The sequence below is a fragment of the Canis lupus genome, chromosome 20, assembly GCF_048164855.1.
Source record: "Canis lupus baileyi chromosome 20, mCanLup2.hap1, whole genome shotgun sequence".
In the NCBI taxonomy this organism is placed as follows: domain Eukaryota; kingdom Metazoa; phylum Chordata; class Mammalia; order Carnivora; family Canidae; genus Canis; species Canis lupus.
The window spans coordinates 15,724,295-15,730,464 of NC_132857.1; positions in this window are offsets into that span (position 1 = coordinate 15,724,295).

The window sequence follows — 6,170 nt, forward strand, 5'->3', positions numbered from 1 at the left end:
CCCAATTTGACTCTGTTACAATACTTTTAGCACTTAAGGCCCAGATTATTCTTCCTGTCACTTGAAATAAAATTTAAAATTTTATATATATAACTATATATATAATTTAATCTAAGTTTAAAATTTTATATATTATATATATTTAACACAAGTATATACTTCAAATGAACTGTTTTAATATGAATAATAATGAATATATGTGCCTCAACATCTTAGCTATAGTATTATTTGTAATATATGAGTTATTTTATTCCCTTTTATGCATGTTTTTATTCAATATAAGTACAATCTTAATCCCTTGACTGAGAAATCAAGTTTTTTTTTTAGTGCGCATGTGTGCAGGGGTGAGGGAGTGCGGGGGAGGGGCAGAGGGAGAGGGAGAGAGGGAATTCCAAGCATGGAGTCAGAGCCAGCTGCAGGCTCAGTCTCACAACCCTGAGATCATGACCTGAGGCAAAAACCAATAGTTGGGGGCAGCCTGTGTGGTTTAGTGCCGCCTTCCGCCCAGGGTGTGATCCTGGAGACCCAGGATCGGCCCCCTGTGTGGAGCCTGCTTCTCCCTCTGCCTGTGCCTCTGCCTCTCCCTCTGTGTGTGTGTGTGTGTGTGTGTGTGTGTGTGTGTGTGTGTGTGTCTCATGTACAAATAAATAAAATCTTAAAAAAAAAAAATCAAGAGTTAGATGCTTAACTGACTAAACCACCCAGGCACCTCGAGAAATCAAGCTTTTGAATAATTAAATGATAGACTAATCATTTAAACAGATAATTTAACAATAGAACTAATATATTAACAAATTGGAAAGTGTTGCCTGTGCTCAATAAAATAAGGTTTAGAAATATCACATGCTGAATGAACACTTCTAGGTAGGTTTCTAAAGATTATAATTACTAGAGATAATGATAATCAGACTGTTTCAGTGCTGATAAAAATTAATAGAAAGATAGTTTTAGGATGGCATTCATATGAAACTGAACATAAGTCCTTTGTTGAGTAACTGTTTCACATTTTCTATGATTCATTTAAAACTCATTATTTGATAGTGCAGTTAAATGAATTCAATTTAGTTGATGGTTTCAGAATTAATAACTATTTAAAAAATTATGATGGAGAAGTTGAGGCTGAGAGAGGCTTGTTTGACCAAGTTCATAAAATTTGTTGTCAGGACAGAACCAGAATGAAGGCTTAGCTACTCCTAGTGTTGTCCTTTCATACAAAACTAGACATACTATTTTAATGTAAATAAACTTTTGACAACCCCCTTCCACGCAAGATGAATTTATCCTCATCCATGGAAACTGAACATGTTACATTACATAGCCAAGGAGAATAAAAGTTGCAGGTAGAATTAAGTTTGTTAACCAGTTGCATTTAGGGAGTGTGTCCTTTGTTATCCATGTGTGCCCAGTATATTACAAGAGCCCTTGAATATGGAAGAGGAAGGTAGAGGAGTCAGGGTCAGGATCAGGATGATGTGACATGAGAAAGATTTAATGGCCATTGCTGGCTTTGAATATTGACCATCAGGGCCAGGAGTTAAGGAATGCAGACAGCCTCTAGAAAGGTGAAAAGCCCAGAGAAAACAGATTCTCCCCAGAGCCTTAGAAAGAATGCAGCCCTGCAGACAACTTGATTTTAGCTCAGTGAGACCAATTTCGGGCCTCTGACATCCAGAAGTGTAAGATACTAAATCGCCTAAGATTTTAGGCCACTAAGTTTATATGGCACTTTGTTACAGCGTTAATAGGAAACTAATACACATTAGAAACAGAGATAGAACATTTTAAATTATAAGTAAAATTTAATGATTTCCACACATGAGGAATGAAAGATCTTGTTAAAGACATGCTAAGAATAAAGAGGATAGGAATGGATGCTTTCTCTCCTGTAGGGTTCACAAACAAGTTCATTCTCTCTCAGTTCTTTCTTATCAGTGAGCATCGTACAGCTGGCATATTTTTATCCACAACTGGGAAATAGCACACATTTGTGCTGTTATCTCCTTTAGAAATGGTGTGGCCTGCTTTGTTAGGTGAACATCAAAGTTTCCACTCACGATTGTGCTTTAGGAAACTTAATTATTTATTTATTTAGTTTTTAATATGTGGAATGGGAGTAATGCTACTCATATCCTACATAAGGTTGGGATTTTCTCTTTGAAGACCTAATGTGGTAGAAAAATTCATTTGCATGTTTATTTTTTACAATAGAGTTGGCTAGTCTATACGACAATCCTGATGCTTTGTTCTTGTTCATTGACAAACTGGTTTTCAAAAACTACATTGTTTTCTTTTCCTTTTTGTTCACACAGTTAAATTTGCTTTATTTGGGATTATTTGGGTTCACTGCTATTTTCATGACAGTTGAAGGACTGTAATAGTGACCTTCTGCTTCCACTGTGGCTATAATAGCTTCCATCTTTTGTTTTTTAGGTCCCTCTCAGCAGTCATGCTGAAAGCAGTATTATTAAGACCAGGCAGATTTGATTTCTTGGAAAGAATCCTGGGAACATTGTCATATGAACATTACTAAAGTTTGTATCTGATAAACAAGGATCTTACTCAGACTCAAGCAAGAGGGTTAGTAAGCTGGCATAGCTGGGAAACAGGTCAGCATCACACAACAGTATGTTCTCTAGTTATTAGCTTTTCACAGTGGTTGATTCATTTTCTTGCAGGAGTTATACTAAATGGTGTTACTAGACTAAGGATTAAGGACCCAGTGGTGCCTTGCAATTGCAGTTTTTGTCTTTAAGGTATTGTGGTGTGCAGTTTTGAAAAATCAAAGCTTAATTTTAGTCAAACTAGGCACCTGGCTTCTTTTTGTATTGACATGAGGAATAGACACCTTAAAAACTATAGAGTCATTACTCTTACACTAATGGATAGATTTAAAATTGATAGATTCTGGTGAGAGTTGGTACATGGACATATGACATTATTTATATAAAAACTGTATATATAAATTTGTTAATGGCTAGGAAATACTACTACATATCAATAACTTTATTTGTATGCCTTTAAAGATGGTTGAACAATTTTATTTAATGCTAGTATTGTAAAATAAAGTGTTTGGCTGACCTTAGGTCCTGGAATTTCCCAAACTCTAGGATTGTCTTTGTTATATCTGGGATCACACCTGAGTTTATGCTAACAAGGTGACTCATGGTGGGCCATAGATAATTTCAGCATGGCGGCTGATTAGCTGGCTAGGGCTTTGAACCATATGATAAGACTTGAATAAGACTGGACTCCTGACCTTGAGGGTGAGAAGAGAGCTAGAGATTGAATTCAATGGCTCAATCATTTATGCCTAAATCATTTCATTTAGGTAATGAAATTCCAATAAAACTCTGGACATCTGAAACTTGAATGAACTTTCTGTTTGGTGATATACATCAGTGTGCTAGGATTATGATGTGTCCTGAGGACACAGAATTTTTGCATTTAGGACCCTTCTGGATCTCATCCTATGTATCTTTTCATTTTGATGATCCTTATTCATATCAATTATAATAAAACTGTAATTATAAGTATAGTGTTTTCCTAAATTCTGTGAATTGTCTTAGCCAATTATTGAACTTGATGAAGTAGTGAGAACTCCTGAATTTGTAGCCAAATGATCAGAAGTGCAGGTAACCTGGGAACCCCAGAGCTTGATTGGTATCTGAAGTGACAGATGTCTTGTTAGGATTGTGCCCTTAACCTATCAAATTTGATGTAACTCCAGGTAATTAGTGGCATAATTGCAGTATAGCCAATTAGAACTTTCTTCATACATAGAAACACATATATATTTATGTATGTCTGTATCATTGGGCTAATTTTGCTGTTTCAATTTGGAATTTTGATATTTATTTATTTTTGTCTTGATGTATAGTATATGGAACTCACATGCTTTAGAATCATTTTTTAATTTAGTGAATTTACATAGCTCTTCAGAGATGAGGCATGGGGAAAGGAATTATCCTAGTCTTTTTGATGAAACTAAAATTATTTGTACTTTAATTATTATCATTATTTTTAAAGATTTAAAAAACTTATTTGACAGAGAGAGAGTACAAGCATACATGGGGAGAAGCAGGGAGAGAGGGAGAAGCACACTCCCCACTGAGCAGGGAGCCCAACATGGGGCTCTATCCCAGGACCCCAGGCTCATGACCTAAGCTGAAGGCAGATGCTTAGCTGACTGAACCACCCAGGTGCCCCTGTTCTTTGATTATTAAAATGCCTGCTCCATTCACTACTAAACTGGGCTTAGGGAATGCTGGGACGGTTGCTTGATAATCCAAATAAGGCACTGATATGCATAGTGTTGGTAGGTTAAGGGTTAACTGATCATACCTTAAATAGTATCTATATCTTAGACACAGTACTGTTATGGGGACAAATATCTCCTTTGATCATTATCCAAATGCATGCTGCCATTCATTATAATTATTAGAATTAATCATTAAAAACTTGCCTAATACTCTTTAATTGAAACAAAATGGTCATATATTAGTTTTTTTGTTTCAATTAATACTACCTTTATTACCAATGGCAAAACTGAAACATGGGAAGTTCATGTAAACTGAAAGTTACATAAGTTGTGAGTGGCAGAGCCAGTATCAGTTTCAGTCAGCCATGCCCTTGTCCTTGACCACTGAACCATTCATTGGCCAAGTGTGTTCACACCTCACATTCACAGTGTTGATTTTCAAACACTGTTATAATTAAAATATAATTAGATATATTAAATTCAGTGTCAGTGATTCATTTATTAGTAGCATTTACAGAGCACCTATCCTATGTCAGGTACTGGGTGGTTACCAGAGGTATAACTCAAAACAGAATTGTTTCACTTTATTTCAGGATAGGGACATCTGGGACGATTGCACCAGGTGTTCCTCTCAGCCCCAACTCCTCCAGCATACTCATGGAGGACATCCTAGGCTTGGCTTCTTCTGTGCCCTTTCCTATGGGAGAAAGGCATAGTGTTACAAGGAAAAGATGAAAAGAGCAAAATCAATTCAGTCAGACTAGGAGAATACAGTAAAAGAACTGCATACAACTGATTTTTTTTTGTCTACATTTTTATATCCTTTTATTTTTAGTCCTTTTCATTAGAAAATCTACTTACATTTAAATGGGATTTTACAGTTCTGAGGTTAGGTTATCAGAACATTTTCATTTTGAAGAATCCTAAATATTAGTTGCCTTTATGTATTTCTTTCTATTTAACTTTTCTTTCACTTGACATTTTGAGATCACTCAGGTCCCCAATTCTGGTTCTTCCATTACCCCAATTTTCCTAGTAACTATAATGTATTAGTTTTGACTTTCTCTCCCTCCCTCTCTCTCTTTTTTTTTTTTTTTTTCCTGTCTCTCTTTTTAACACACACACACACACATGCCATTAAGGAGAAATGAATTTAAAATATAATACTGTTTCATACATAAATTGCCTTTGAGTCTTTATAGGGATTCAAGTCAAATTTCTGTCATAGGAAGACTGGAAAATAAAGCCATACAGTATTTAGCTAAATTACATTATAAATTATATGTAAGTATTTGGAGCAGTGTTACGTATATTTTTAAATTTTGTGCCTTTATTTGAGATTGGAGGTTCTTTTTAATCTGAATGTAGTATTTATGTGTGTCAAAGTGATTATTATACACATTTAACTAATGGGCTCATTAGATTTTGCATTATTTAAAAAATGTGCAGTTGCTCTATGTTGGCATACAGGCAATTAAAAAAAACCAAATTTTATGTCATTTGTTTCAAGAACTGTTAAGGTATTTCAAGATACTGTTTAGCTGGAATCTGCATATTTTACTGAAGTGGATAATTGAGATAATTACTTGAATTATTCCAGAAAAACTATCTTTCAATCAACTGTATCATCTTCTGATTTTTTCTTGCCAGTTGAATCCAATTATATTTTCAGTTTTTAACATCAAGTTCTATATACATAAACATGCCAACATATTTTTTTTTACATCATGTGGGACTGCAATTAAGAATTATTGTTAAATAATAGAATAAACAAAATGGATATTATCTCAAAGCCAGAAGGCGAATATAAAGTGCTTTAGGAATAGTTCACTTAGGGCAGCCAGGGTGGCTCAGTGGTTTAGTGCTGCCTTCAGCCCAGGGGGTGATCCTGGAGACCTAGGATTGAGTCCCA